At 41.5% G+C, this 16,164-nt stretch overlaps 1 protein-coding gene across 10 annotated transcripts in view; it reads left to right on the forward strand.

Moving 5' to 3' along the window:
- The window catches only part of LOC132403654 (plexin-B2-like), a 249,573-nt gene that overhangs the window by 101,782 nt on the left and 131,627 nt on the right, over positions 1 to 16,164 (forward strand). For 4 of the 10 annotated variants that reach the window (XM_059987166.1, XM_059987165.1, XM_059987164.1 and 1 more), the window contains one exon: positions 12,770 to 12,852. The exons of the other annotated variants lie outside the window; for them this stretch is intronic. The gene's annotated coding sequence lies outside the window, so the exon portion shown is untranslated. The remainder of the gene's footprint in view (positions 1 to 12,769; positions 12,853 to 16,164) is intronic. 10 annotated transcript variants of the gene reach the window in all.

Genomic DNA, 16,164 nt, shown 5'->3' on the forward strand with positions numbered 1-16,164 from the left:
TTTGCCTCCAACTTCCACCCTGCTGCTCTTAAACTCACTTGGTCCATTTCTGACATCTCCCTCCCTTTTCTCAAATCTCTGGAGACAAACTGTCTACCAATATCTTTTATAAGCCTACCGATACCCATGGCTATCTTGATTAAACCTCTCCCACCCAGTCTCCTGTAAAAATGCTGTTAACTATTCTCAGTTCTTTCACCTTCATTGCATCTGTTTCCAGGGTGAGGATTTCCTTACCAGGATATCTGGGATACTATTCTCCGGAAATTCCGCCATCTCCAAAGGGACCTTACCACCAAACACATCTTTATCTTCCCCACTTTCCGCTTTCTGTAGGGATTGCTCCCTCTGTGTTCCCCTTGTCCATCTGCCCCTCCCCACTATTCTCCTTCCCCCCACTTATCCTTCTAAATGGCCAAAGTGCTCCTTCCTCTCCTCCCTCACCTCCATTCGGTGCCCCAAACAGTCCTTCCGGGTGAGGCAGTGCTTCACCTGACCATCTATTGGGTGCTCCTGATGTGGCCTCCTCTACATTGGTGGGATCCATTGTAAATTTGAGGACTGCTTTGTAGAGCCCCTCCCCCTATCCACTCCACCTGCAAAAAATGTAATTTCCCAGTGGCCAACCATTTTAATTCCTATCTCCATTCCCATTCCAACATGTCGGTGCATAGCCTCCTCTACTTATTCGATGAGGCCACTCATATGAGCACCATTCATATTCTGTCCACATATTCTTCCACTTCAGGGCATGCACATCAATTTCTCCTTCCAGTAAATTTTTCCCTCCCCCTCCCTCTTCTATTCTGCACCTCTGCTCCTCTCTTGCTTGTCTCCTCCCGCTGGTGCCCCTCCTCCTTCCCTTTCTCCTTTATTCCATTTTCTTCTCCTATCAGGTTCCTTCCTATCCTACCTGTCTTCATCCATCACCTTCCAGCTTGTCTCCCTCCCCCACCCCCCACATTTTTGGCCTTTCATTTTCCCCTACCTTTCCAGTCTGAAGAAGGTTCTTGGCCTGAAGCATTGACTGCTTATTCATTTCCATAGATGCTTCCTGAACTGCTGAGTTCCTCCAGCAATTTGTGTGTGTCGCTCTGCATTTCCTGCATCTGCTGAATCTCTTGTGTTGATAATTATTTTCAGTAACTTTTTGGATTACATTACGTCTATCATATGTAGTTCCAGGTCAGTCTATTGACTGATGGAATGCTCTCAAACAGTTGACCGTGTTGTTACAGGAGCGGAAGACAACCCCACAAGCCTTTCACTAATGGAGGCCTCTATTGTTTGTGGTATCTCGTGTCCAAACTTGGGGAACGTTGAATTTAGTAATTACTTTCTGAGAAGTCATTATCCAATCTTATTACCAATGCAGCATTTGATGAAAACATGATAGAAAGCAAGAATCTCACAACTAATCCCCAATGTAGGTTACAAAAATGGCTGCTAGACAAGTGGATGGAGGTATGTTCTTTCCACTATCCTTTTAGCGTCTTAAAGTAATGATCTATGTAAAATAATATCCATCCCTTTTCAATATAGATGCATAAGATCATGTTTAAAAATTAGTGTTCCAGGATCTCATCAGAAACTGAAAATGCTGCAGACACTGATGGATGCTTCTCAAAATCCTCTTGGCAAATGCCCACACTTGTAACAAAGCAGATTTCAATTAAACCTGTACTTCATCAGAATGACCAAAATTGTGGCTAATCTGACGGTGAATGGAATTTGTTTAAGAAATGGATTACCTTTCTCAGGGACTGAGGGGCGGGAACACTTTTTACAAAGTACAGGAAAACAGTCTGATTTTTATTTTGCTGCAGGACATCGGGATCTTTTAATTTTGTCTTCCTTCATCTGATAATCAGCCATGTTAATTTGTACTTTGCTGAGTATCATGCCAGTGCCTATTTTTAAGAATAAACAAGAGAGTGTAGGAAAAATGGATGTTCTGCAAGCCCATACTAGAGTCATGATGCATTTTTTTGCATCATTGCACAGTTGGTCTAAAGGCAGATTTTTTTCTTTCTCCATTCCTGAGCTGCACAAAGTGCCCCCCCCCCCGGCCCAATCTCTATTGATATTCAAAATAACCTGGGTACAGGTCATCACATCCTGCATAAACAAATACATTTTTGCTAGAGAGGGAATGCAGCCTAAGGCTGACTGAATGACTGAATTGGTTCCGGGGATACTGACTTAGTTATATTACAGCATATTCCCAAGTTTGAAGAATGAGATGGAACCTCATTAAAATATACAAAATTCTTATGGGGTTAACAGAGTACATGGAAAGGTGATGATTGCTTGGCTGCGATCTCTAGTACCAGTAGCTCCAGTTTTATAATAAAGGGCAGGGCATTCGGGATTGGGATGAAACGAGAATTCTTGACCCACGGAGAACCTTGGGAATTATCTACTCAAGAGGGTCTTGGAGGCTCAGTCAATGAGTATATTCAAAATTCAGTTAGATTTTTAGATATAATATCAGTCCTGTGGAGAACAGATGAACATGTGCTATGGGCCAAGTGGCCTTCTACAGCTCTTTCCTGGATTCTAATGTAATTATGCTAACCTCGGAGGTAGGACAACATGTCTGTGGGTAGAAAGGTGGCAGCAATCACATGGTGACAGTTACCAGGTTGTCAGTTGTTTCTGTGAAATCACTTGAAGGATTAATTCCTTGTGCTCTTGGAAATTTGTATCACGGGACTTACTTTAAACATGTACCTGAGGGAGCAACTGTGACCTTGGATTAAAATCTGATGAAGCAGAAAATTTTTTCAACCATGTAAGACTTCAGTGCCGTGCTGGACGAGAATTTTATGCAGCATTCTCTAGAGCAAAGTTTCCCAATCATTTTTTAATGCCATGGACCTTAGACTGGGATCCATGGCGTTAACTACCCCCCCCCCCCCCCCCGCTTGAGAGTAAGAGGTGATCAGCAGCTTATGACTGTGAAGGTGTAGAGACCGAATTAATGAACACGGGCAATGAACCTGCCCTTCCTCCTGTAAAATCAGAGATACAATTTAACAGTCATCTTTAATCACTGCTTTTAAATGGGCTGGAGCAGCCCTGATTCTTTATGAATTGAGTTTGTGATGTGGCAGTGTTTCAGAGCAAGGAAAACGTAACTAATTTTGGCAAATGATAGATTTTCAGTATTTGAACTCAATTTTTATCACTTGCGAAATATTGTGCTCAAAATGAGCCAAAGCACAAGAAATGCACCACAACAGGAGATGATTGCATTCGGATGGGGGTTGCTGTGAATCATATGTTAAAGCTGTGCTGCTTATGTACTCTAGTGGAATAGATGTCTGATGATTAACGATGACAGTTCTAATACCAGAGAGAAGTAGAAAATAGGAACCAAATTTCTTCTGAGGAATCACAAATTAGTGGGTAGTCCTTAATAGTTAATTACAGACCATTGTTGCACTTCCAAAAGTATTTGCAAATCTTCGCTCAGGCACATACATTTGTGAGATGGTGAACAGTTTCCCAAGATGGATCAGAAAGGATTCTGTGGAGGACAGGTATAAGTTAATGAACAAGCATTCATGAGTGACCTAGTGGGAAATAATTTAAACCACCTATATCTAGTTGATTTAAAGATAAGGATACAAACTGATCTTCAGATTATTTCCAGTATAGGAATTGAAAGTTAGTCTCTAGGATTGTGTAAAGAAGTGGAAGGCAGGCACTTCTGTGTGTAGCATCGTGTTATTTCCATTGAAAACTGGGAGCTTAAAAGGGATGGTTCAGGAGAGATGGACTGCACTAGTACCAAGTAGAGACAAGGACACCTCTGAAGTACATTAGGAAACTAATGGAAAATAATTTTAACAAGGATCATTTTAATGGTAACATTAAACTACAAGTGCTAGGAATCTGAAATAAAACAATAAAAAATGCTGGAAGCACTGAGCAGTTGGAACCTTAACTTTAAGAAGCAAAGCAGAGTTATTTTTGAGCTCAGAGATCACTCATTAGGACTGGGAGAGTGAGAAAATAAGTTTGTTTTAAGTCATAGATATAACGAGAGAGCTACAGACGATGGTGAACCCGAGTGCAGACTGAGGTCTAGAATGAACTCAGACTCAGACTTGAAATAAACAAGATGACACAAATGAAATCCCATGGTGAGATCACAAACAGTAGTAGTAGAAATGAAACTCCTATGGTTGAGCACTGAGTGCTCAGCATGAGGGCTTTTTTTCCATGAAGGAATGCAGCCGGCCATAATTGGCAGTCTGAATCTTAAAGGTACAGCAACAGCTTGCCATACTCTGGGGAATTGAAACTTGGATGCCTGCTGCTGTTCAGTCAGGACTGTGGCAGCAGGATGGGTGGGGGTGGGGGAGGATAATAGAATGACGGGAGTATCACTGGTAAGGCTTGGATTGCTGAGGTGAGTGCAATGTTTATGGTATTGTAAAAGTGAGTCTCAAAGCAAGCTGGAGGAACAGGATATTTTGTTTGAGCATGTTGCTGCCTTCTGGATTTAATTTGGAAGTTTTCAACTTTAGGTCATTCAACTACTTTCTCCCCATATGAAAAGTGGTTATTTTTGCCTGACATCAAATTGGCTTAGTGTTTATTCTGTTCATATCATCTTACATTTCACAGCATGCCCCACAGCTTTGCAATAAACTGCACATTAAACATGCAAAGGAGTGTAATATGTTTTTGAAGGGTCTCAGCCAAAACATTGACTCTACTCTTTTCCAGTGAAGCTGCCTGACCTGCTGAGTTCCTCCAGCACTTTGTGTGTGTGTTGCTTTGGATTTCCACCATCTCTCGTTTGCATTAACCTATTTGGACTCGCCCTTTCAGAGAGATTCCTGTGTTCTACCAGTCTCTCACCCACCTCTTATTAAAAATTAATTAGTCTTTCTCTCTCTTCCAGTTCTGTCAAAAGGTCTCAGATCTTTAAAGTTTAATTCTGATTTTCTCTCCACTAATACTCCCTGACATGTGAAATGTTTCCAGCATTTTCTGTTTTTTTTTTAAATTTCAGATTTTCAGCATCAGTGGTATTTTGGAGCTGTCTGCCTAATAGATGCATGATAGAAGGTAGAAAGACAGCGACAGACAGAAAGGACACGGTGAAGCTCTGAGCGGCTGAACCTGCAATAGGAGAAGTGCTGGAATCCCCAGCAGATCGGTACGGTCTGCGGAGAGCGGGAAATATTACAGATGCAATTCTTTATAGCAGAACCCTCCACTTCTAACACAAATAGAAAAATCAAGCTTCCTGAAATGGTTAAATTTAATATGGAGGCCCATAGGCTGTAATGTGCCCAGTTAGAAGTCGAGGTGCTGTTCCATTTGGGCTTTGTTGGAAAAGTGCATTTGGAGTATCTCTAATCAAGGGAGGAATTCCCATGGTCATATCTTAATTCTGTTCCTCTTTCCAAAGATGCTACCTGACTCGCTGTGTGTTTCGAGCACTTCCTGTTATTCGTAACTGAATGATCTCTTTTTGCTTTTTAAGTAAAATGATTATCCACCTTGAAACCACTGAGTGCTGATTGTTGCTATTTATGTATTGCCTTGGGCAGATGGTACAGTTATCCAAAGTCATTCGGGGCCTTTCTGCTCTGTGGGACTTCAGCACCTGAGAAGGATCAATATGCAGCTTTAAAGGTATCCTAACAGTAAGTCTTCACACAGCAGCCTACGAGGAAGTGAGCAGGGATCAGTGAAAGAGAAATGCTCCTCTGATCCTCATAAGGAATATCCTCTTCCCAATTATTCCTGCACTATTTATTTAGTCTCTGCTCTTCCATGTTCCACCTTGAAGTGAAAATAAAGCAAAACTACAGACACTGTAAATTTGAAACCAAATCAAAATAGCTGGAAACCCTCAGCAGTTCACCTAGATAGTGGGAGAAGGGGAAAAATTAGGGTGGGCAGGGGGACAGATCATACTTTCTATGATCTGGACTAACTCGTTTTTCTCTTTCTTCTAACTTTTTCTTTCTGTAGAAGCTGCCTGACCTGAAAAGAAGGCAATGCTGTTTAAATGAGAAGATTATTTATAACCTGAAGATGACCTTACTCCTGGTCAGGCTCCGATATGGAAAACTCACTATTTAGAACACTTTTAATTTAGTTGCACACTTGGGGTAGTAGGAACAGTGGGGTTTGATATTACGCCTGTTTTGTCTGACATAGTTCATTCCATTCTAGAAAATGCCGTTGCCACTTTCGTATCCTGCAGCTCTGTTTTAATTCTCTTTTGTATCTTGGTTTCTACCCTGCTTACAGCACAGAGAGTATCCTGATTCCCTGATTTACTTTGGCAGTGTGTTATTCCCTCTTGGCACCTTCAGGCAACTGGAGCAAAAGCTGCTGCTGGGGGAGTACTGTCTCCACAATGACAGATGAAGTAGAATTGGGCAAAGGTTCTCTCAAGAAGTGCAAGGGAGCAGAGACAGAGGAGGTGAACATGTTTGATTCCTAAATTGGCCCCCATCTCTCCGTCTTTCTTCACTGTGCTTTTTGGCATCACCTGGCTTCCATTACGCATTGATAACCAAGTCCTCTTCCTTCCAGTACACCACTTTGGTTTGTTTCAACCTCCTAACCATCTCTAAGCCTTTAAAAAGAAAAGCTGGAAAGGGCATAGCTGGGACATAATTATTTCCAATAAAGAAATATAGGCCCTGTCTATAAAATAATTGTTAGCTGCACTATTTCTGAGTGCTTAGTCAGAATTTGCACAGCAGGAACCTCCTGTCGATTTGCAATCCCACCCATGTTTTCTGTGAACGAGCAAGAGCTCTTAACTCCACCTTTTCGTGTTGACTACCGCCGCAAGCAGTCTCTACTTTTGTTTTTTTTTTACTTTTTGCAAGCTTTGATAGGTATGGTGATGGTGGGATAGTTGAATAACTGAATAAGTAATCAAGAGACCCAAGATCAATTACTGCCATGACAGCAGTGTAGATTTAATTCAATTAATAACCTGGTATTAGTGGGATGTCTTTATAAATCCAAATGGCTCACTCATGTCCTTCAGGGGTTTAAATCTGCCAGTTTTGCCTGGTCTGGCTGACAACTGACTATAGGCCCACTTTTATTTGTTGTCACGGCCACAAATTCTCAAGAGCAAATTTGGCATGGGCAATAAATGCTGAGCTAGCCAGTGCTGTCTCGGCCACAAAAAATAGACATTTTGAATTAATTTATTCAAAGTTTGACTGTCTCTGTCCTGTGCATTGTAGTGGTTAGCACAATGCTTCACAGTACCAGTGATCTGGGCTCAATTCCTGCCAAGTTCAAGTAACTTCTGGTAATGCCCTCCACCCCCCTCCCCTTCACCATTTCCCACCCCCTTTTTTTTCTCTCTCTCTCACCTCACTTCCTTGCCTGCCCATCGCCCCCCCCCCCCAGTGCTGCACCCTCTTCGCTTTCTTCCATGGCCTTCTGTCTCTGTTACTAATCAACTTCCCAGCTCTTTACTTCATCCCTCCACCTCCAGATTTCACCTATCACTTTGTCTTTCTCTCTCCCTTCCCCCCATCTTTTAAATCTACTCCACAGTTTTTTTTATCCACAGTCCTGCCAAAGGGTTTCAGCCCAAAACGTTGACTACTCTTTACGATAGACTGTGGTAGGTTGGTAGGTTAATTGGTCATTGTGTCTTGCCCCGTGAATAGGCTGAGATTAAAATCAAGGGGATGTTGGTCGGTATGGCTCAAAGGGCCAGAAGGCCCCTAGCCTAATCGTGGAACCGTTTACAATGACCAATTAACCTACGAACAGATACATCATTGGACTGTGGGAGAAAACCAGAACACCCAGAGGAAACCCACACAGTCACAGCGAGAACGTACAAGCTCTTTACAGACAGCAACAGGGATTAAACCTGGAACAACAATACTGTCTGTCTATCAATGCCTCTCATAATTTTATAAATTTCCAGCTTCTGAACTTCCTCTGCTTGTGAGAAAACAAAAACCTGGTAAACCTCTTCTGAATCCTTCATAAAGCCTTCACATCTGTCCTATAATAAGTGTGACCAGACTGAGTGCAGTAGCTCAGATTTTGCCTAACCAGAGTTCTAGAAAGCTGCACCATTGTATCATCAGTTGTAACAGTTTTATAATCATAATTACATTACTCTAGACAATATTTATCTCCACAGTAAGTTAGCAATCAAATTAGGATTTTAATTGTTTTTTTAAAGGAATTCGGAGTATGCCAGTGTATTTCCCAGTGTAGCTGGGAACTCAGAAGTTATATGCAGTTTGACACCCTTCGTCAGGACTTGGCCCGAAACGTTGACTGCTCATTTCCACGGATGCTACCTGAACTGCTGAGTTCCTCCAGCTTGTTGTACATGTTGCTTTGACCCCAGCATCTGCAGTGTACTCTGTTTTTTTTTTAAAAAATGTGTTGTTTGGTGCTGACCAAAATGGTATTTCTATGACTTTAATTTGTCCTTTGATAATCCAGAATCTTGTTAATGCTTGATTTGACTGGCTAGAGCTTCTCCTCGACAAATAATGTTTGGAGTTTGGAAACATGAGTCACAGAACTTTGCTAAAATCTGATAAGTGTCCTTACAGTGCGGGAAGAAAAGAATTCAAAATGTTGGATGACAGAAACTAGCTCGCCTGAGGGACTTTTTCTCAACACTGTGTAATTTTTCATCCATTCTGTATAGATTTTACATAATGTACACACTGTATGTTGCTTTTAATTGGCATGTTCCAGTTTGATCATTGAAAACAAGTTGAATAACCTGCTTATCTGCGTCATCTCTGTGGAATATTGGATGTTGGCTTGCGGGCGCCAGGTTATTTGTTTAAGCCTCTACCACATGGTTCAGTTCAATTGAAGTGCAGGCAATAACATGTCCATGTTCACAAGTGGTGCTTCTAAAGCAATATGTTAATGGTTAACCTTCAGGTTCAATGACGGAATTGGCAGAGGAGACCAGATTTGTGTCATTTTCTTCAATATTTGCTTGTTTACCGATGAGGTTCCTTTTGATTCCTCAGTATATTGCATCTTCCTTGTGGTAGAATAGAATTGGGAGCTAATACGTCTGGAAGGCAAGTATGTTTAGTAGCAAACCTGTAGGCTGTTTGTATCAGGAACTGCCATGGCCTCTCGAGGGAGCCTTTGGCATTCTTTCTGCTGTAATTATTGGCAACCTTTGACTTCATTATTTCCTTTGTCACTTCCCCCCACCCCACCCCCTCCCCGGGCTATTCTGAAATAGTGGTGAAAACTGTTCCCATTGCATTTTCTCTCAGGTCGGTCAATTCAACTGGTTCCGAAACAGAAACTAAAGTCAAGTTTATTGTCATATGAACAAGTACATGCCTACACAGGTGCAATTCAAAGCAGGATCACAGACATGTAGCATTAGTATAAGCAGCCTTCACAAGAAAAACACTGATTATGTTTGTCCTGGTAAAAATGTTTAAAGGTCCATTTTATAGCCAAGTTATCATAGTGTTACTAAACTCCAGTGACTAGGGTTGTACCAGCTTGTTCAGGAACCAAATGACTGAAGAAAAGTAACTGCCTTGAATCTTGAAATAGCCCCTAGCTACTGTAAATGTTCACACATAATGTTAAGGGTCCCCAAATCCTTGGTCCTGTTGGATCTCCTGCACTTCCATGCATTCCTCTGCCCTCCTCAGCTCCTTGTCAAAAAAGGTTTGTAAAGCTTGATGTTTCACATACAAAGTCATGCGGACTTCTCCTCATTAGACTCTCTATCCAAATATTGGTAGATCATGTCTCATCAGTAACTTGCCCACCACTAATGTCAAGTTAACTGGTCTGTAGTCCCCTGGTTTGTCTCTGGTACCCTTTTAAACAACAGTACAATATTGGCCACTTTCCTGTTTTTGGAACTTCATCAGTAGCTAATGATGAAGCAGGTATCTCTGCAACAGCTTCCCAGCTCCCTGAATAATCTTCAAAACATCTCCACTTGTTCCTCTTATCTCTCGAGTAACTGATGTCTTCTCAATGTCGTGCAGTATTTCTGAAGAGAGAGTAAATTCATTTCGTAGTACCTGCTATGCTGCTGGTGTTTAGAGCAGCAATGTAAGTCCTTCATCTCCGGTGGTGTTCAGAGCTTTCTTCATCGTGCCAGTAGCTTCCTCTCGGTGTTCACTACTCTCAGTCATGTATGTCCCAGATGGAGACTCTGGAATACCGTCGCACTCAGATGTAGAGAGATTCTTCATTGCTGTTCCCATAACAATTTTGTTTTGCCAGTCAGGGTTGTTGTCCCTGAGCTTAACCCCTGAACGTGGAGGACCGGTGGACCACGCTTAGTCTGGCCTCAAACCTTTGACCTGTTTGGCACAGGTGACCATACCAAGAGCCAAGGCATAAAACCCTGACTCCAGCCAATATCGCTCTCCAGTTCATTGAGGCATGCAAGCCTCCAAACCACAACAAGGTTGTGATCCTCTTGAGGGAGAAGTTTTTAATGCCACAGGCTATTGCCCTTTCATCAGAACAGGCTAGTTCTGTCAGAAGCTTGCTCTGTGATGGTGCCCAATAACATCCATTCTCCTGGTCTGGACTTGTGATGGGCCCCTACTTCTCAGTGTAGTTTTATGGGGTCTTTTGAGAACAAGTGCTGTTTGAGAGGATTCAGACAATGGATTAATCACAACTCATTTTCCTTCGCTGATGATCTGCAACATTTGTAACCTCGTACATCTCTTTCTAGTTACATTTCCTCCACACGCAGATCAGTTGCATTTAACAAGTTTATACAGTCTTCTGTTGGCTTGCACCCGCGCTGTTTCTTACGGATTTCCTCTTGGTCTCAGCCATATTCTCCTCATCCCTCATCTTAAGCTTAAAATGTTTTTTTTATATGTATTTCTAATGTTTCTGATGAAAGGTGGTTGAAGTGTTAACTGTTTTTCTCTCTATACTCGTGTATTCTGACCTGAACACTTATAGCATTTATTACTTTGGAGTTTTTAAATGTTGTGTGATGAACATCGCTTCTGTCTCTGCCATACCTCTGTTTAAGGAAAATTAGGATTTTTATTTACTTTTAGAACGGGAAAAGCCTTATAATTACTCGTCAGCATAGCTTTCAGGGACTGCTGAAAGCGTGTGCTGTTTGAGAAGATTCAGACAGTCCTATCACAGGCTCATTCTCCACTGAAATGCTGAAATATTGATTTTGATCCACTATTCTGAAGGTAGATATTCAGATTCAGTTTATTGTCATTTAGAAACCACAAATGAAATGCAGTTAAAAAATGAGACAACGTTCCTCCAGAATGATATCACAAAAGCACATGACAAAACAGACTACACCAGAAAATCCACATAACGTTTGGCAATCCCCAATCCAGAGTCCGGAGAGGCTGCTGAGTATTAATATCACGCTACTGACTTAGCCTGTTCCCCAGAAAGGAGCTCCAATTCCACCAGACAAAACAAAACCAAAAACTAAAGCTACAAGACCTGCACAAAACCACATAGTTACAAACAGTGCAAACAATAGCATAATTGATAAAAAAACAGACCATGGGCACAGTGAAAATAGTCCAAAGATGTTAAAGGACTATAAGTTCAAAAGAAATCACCACACAGTTTCCACAAGTCCCCAGGGTCCCGACAGACTCCCCATCCCACGCCGGCGGCAGAAGGGAGTACCCCCGCTATGGACTTCCATGGCGCCGCCCGACTCAGCCTCGCAGATGCAGCACACAATGAAAGCTCCATCGAACCCAGCCTCGCAGACACAGTACACACCGAAAGCAACTTGACCGCAGTGGACTTTGAGTCCGTCGAACCTCCGAGTCTCTGACCATCCCCTCCGGCACAGCTTCTCCGAGCACCATCCTCTGCCGAGCATATTGAGACGGCCCTGCCAATGGCCATCAGCAACCTGACCCCGAGGACTGGGGGCCTGTTCTTCCCAGCAGAGTCCCGGACCTCACAGCAGCAGCAGCAATGAAGAAGGTCTTCCTGGAGATTTCCCGATGTTCCTCCGTGCTCCCACGTCCGTTTTCAATTGATTATGATTGCGCACGGCACCTCACTTCACAAATAACAGATAATCAGTTCTGGAGTGGCCGCTGCAAGCTGCGTCGCGCCGCCATCTTGGAAATAAGTACTGACGAGAGGGGACAAGAAACAGGAATTTAGGAGCCTCGTTGCAAGAAGAACAATTCCCCTCCAATCAGACGAATGATTGCTTTTGTAACATTAATGGCCAGAAGGTCTATATTACAAAACTGGAAAGAAGTAAATCCTCCTACCATGTCTCAGTGGTTTTCTCAAACTATTTCTTATCTGAGTTTGGAAAAAATTAGCACTATTTTTGACTCATCAATTAAATTTGAAGAAACTTGGGGACCGTTCATTCGACATTTTCATATGAATTAATTTGGCCTCTTCCAGACCTTCTCTTTACTTATTCTTGTTCAGGTATGGAGTTCCGGAGTTTTTTTTTGACACTATCATATACTTATAAACTGTTATTATTGCCCATGTTAGTTTAGTTTAGTGGGGTTTTTTTCAATATATATTCTCTTTTATATATTTTCAAATTTTTTTTCCTTTTGATGATTATTTTTGTTTTTTTTTCATATATAATTATATAGACTTGATTGATTAATGTACTTTTTTTAGTTGATGTTTAATAGGATATTATTATCCTATTACTAATGTAATTTCAAGTCTATTGTATTTATAACCTATTCATTATTATGTTATGTTTTTTCATATATATATGAAACTCAATAAAAAGATTGAAAAAGAAAAGAAAGAAGAACAAAAGAAGAATGATGTAAGGCAAAGTTGATGAAATCAGCACTTGAAAGCCCTGTCCTGGTTTGTACTTTTAGAGTTAATGTTATGCATTGTAGCATAGCTGATTCAGATTGGTCATGGATTTTGAATTTGCTTTCTTCATAAATATTCCTGAGAGTGCTGAGTGTTTTTTGGAAATTTTGGACAATAATTGGGAGTGTGCTTTTGGACTCTTTTTTTTCTCTATTGACAATTCCTTATAACAGGTTATTTAATTTTGAGAATTCTTGGTAACATTTGACCTAAGCTTGTTGTTTACTGGAAATTCCTAGTTCGGAGGTTTTGCAAGGAAAGATTTCCCAACTTTGGATAGAGATTCAAAATCTTGGCTGCTCAGAGCATGTAGGATTTTTTTTGTTGATTTCTGCAAAGCTCTGGTACTCACGGCAGTGTTCCAGTACCAATGTAATTGTTAGTTATTTATCACAGGCTTTTCAAAGATTTAAGTTGTGATCTTGTGTAATGTTTTCTGTGAGTTACATTGGTGAAGAAATATTGGTGTAGTCCAAGATTCAAGATTGTTTAATATAATTTCCCGTGCAGAAGTCATAAACATGAGGTAGTCTGCAGATTCTGGAAATCCAAAAAGCTGGAGGAACTCAGCAGGTCAGGCAGCATTTATGGAAATGAATAAAGTCAACGTTTCAGGCCAACACCCTTCATCAGGGCTCAAGTGTTAGGAGAACAAAATAATTGTTACTTTGTGTTTGATGCAGCGCAAAGAACACAACAATAATAATAATTTTAAAGCATACAATGAATACAAATGCATAAGATAGCATACATGTAGATGCATTGTTTGTCCATAAAGTGATTCAAAACTGTAGATAAAGTGACTGGGGAAATAATAAAGTGGTGATGGAATTAGTGGGTGAAGGTTTTGATCAGACTTGCTGCCTAGGGAAGGCAACAGTTTTTGAGTCCTGGGGTGGTCCTGGCGTGGATGCTACGTAGCCTCCTCCCTCATGGGAGTAGAGCACACAGTCCATGAGCAGGGTGTGTGTGATCCTTCATGTTGTTACTAGCCCCTTTCCGGCTCCGTTTTGTATATACGTTCTTGATGACATGTAGGCTGGTGCCAGTGATGCATTGGGCAGTTTTGACTACTCATTGCAGGACCTTCCTGTCTACCGAGGTGAAGTTTCCATACCAAGCAGTCATGGAGCATATTAAGATGCCCTTGACTTCACAACTGTAGAATGACGTGAGTATGGATGTGTATGTCTTCAGCTGCCTCAGAAAGCAGAGGTGTTTTGCTGAGTTTTCAGCGCTGTGTAGGGTGTGTTCTGAGACCATGAGAGTTTGTGTTTGATGTGCTTTGAAACTGCTGTGCTGCCAGGTGTCTGAGTGATGCATGTTTTCCTGGATTTGATGACGATCTCCTTTGTCTTGCTGACATTAGGGACGAGGTTACTTGCCTGGCACCAGGCCTTGAGCTCTTCCACTTCCTCTCTGTAGGTCATCACTTCCTTGTTGGTGTTGAGCCCCACCATCACACTGTGTTATCGGTGAACTTGACATTGTGATTGCTTGGGTGTTTGACCCTGCAGTCCTGTGTGAGCGATGGACTCTCAGCATGCAGTCCTGGGGGGAAACCTACATTGCGGATGATGAGGAGGGAGGGGCGGTGGTCCATCCTGACAGTCTGAGGGTCTGTTCATTAGGAAGTACAAGATTGCACTGTGCTGTATTTAGACCGAGGAGTAGGAGTTTGTTCACCGGCGTCTGTGGGACAATAGTGTTAAATGCTGATCTGAAATCCAGGAACAGCATTCTTGGTGTGTCTGGGCAAGGTGCAAGATGGATACTTTGGTATCTGTGGAAGAGTGGTTCTCTTGGTAAACATATTGATGAGTGTCCAATGTGGCAGGAGAAGAGTTTTTAATTTGTGTTTTTAATTTCAGCTGTTCAGAGCAGCTCATGATAATTGGCATCAGTACCACCTGGTTCTGAAATTGTAGAGTTCTTTGGTACAGGGATGGTGGTGGCTGATCTGAAGCATGTGGGGACAGCCTCCTGGATGAATCAAGCATTGAAATTGTCAGTGAGCTGGTGTGCACATCCCCTGAGTACTCAGCCTGGGGTGTTGTTTGTATTTGGTTGAATCGCCAAATTATTTATTCAGCAAATACTACGAGCACAGTGTTAACTGGGGGAAAAAAATTAAAATAAAAAGAAATACATCACACTGTGAAAATGAATTTATTTATGTTTTGATTTCCTTATGGAGAATAATTTTGAAGCTTCCAAATGTTTTTGTGTTCGCAAAGAGTAATTTAGAATAAATCTCTTTCAGTGATGGTTGTTAAACTTCACTAAGTCAAAGTGAACTTCAGAACTTCCCTCCTCCATATTACATCAAATGTTTTAAGATTCTGCCATCAAGAAGGTGAAATAATCTTCAAGGTGGAAAACTTGTATGAAATCTTTTGACAAATTCCCAATTCCATCAGATTGTCTCTGCTCAGGAAAACAGTTCACTGTTTCAGTTTCCTACCAGATTTCCCAGCTGTTTTTCTCTGCTGCAAGCTGTCATCATAAACTGCTCTCCTGACACCTTCGTTCAGTATACCCTCCACTCAGCCATCAGGCACCAGTGGGGGGCATTTTGGAGGGTAGTGGTGGCAATGATAACACAACACATTCTCAATTGCTTGAATATGCTGGTTGCATGAGAATTGCTAAAAAAAAAACAACTGTACATCATACACTAATGTTCTGTGCATAAATTGCCTCCATGATTTTTAATTTTTAATGAAACGAATTTGTTTTTTCTGCTAGCATTGGTCCTGAGATGCATGTGTCTCCTGAACATTTAAAAAGATACTGATTATATAAAATGAAATCGGGATTGTCAAGTTTCATTATATGCATTTCAAGGCACTTTTTAAACAGTTGTTTAATTCTCTGAGTTCAGGAAGAACTTTTCAGAATTAGGTCTAATATCACTTTGAAACATGATAAATATAGAAAAAATATAATTACAGTAAATATATGTGTGTATAAAATTGTTAAATGAGTAGTAGTGAGGTAGTGTTCATGGGTTCAATGTTCATTTAGGAATCGGATGGCAGAGGGAAGAAGCTGTTCCTGAATCACTGAGTGTGTGCCCTCAGGCTCCTGTACCTCCTTCCTGATGGTAACAATGTGAAAAGGGCATGTCCTGGGTGGTGGGAGTCCTTAAAGATGGATGCTGCCATTCTGAGGCACCACTCCTTGAAGATGTCTTGGATACTATGGAGGCTAGCACCCATGATAATTTTACAGCTTTCTGCAGCTTACTGTGCAGTAACCTCCCCCCCCCCCCCCCACCTTACCAGTCAGTGATCTAGC

Source organism: Hypanus sabinus, chromosome 13 (assembly GCF_030144855.1).
Source record: "Hypanus sabinus isolate sHypSab1 chromosome 13, sHypSab1.hap1, whole genome shotgun sequence".
Classification (NCBI taxonomy): Eukaryota; Metazoa; Chordata; class Chondrichthyes; order Myliobatiformes; family Dasyatidae; genus Hypanus; species Hypanus sabinus.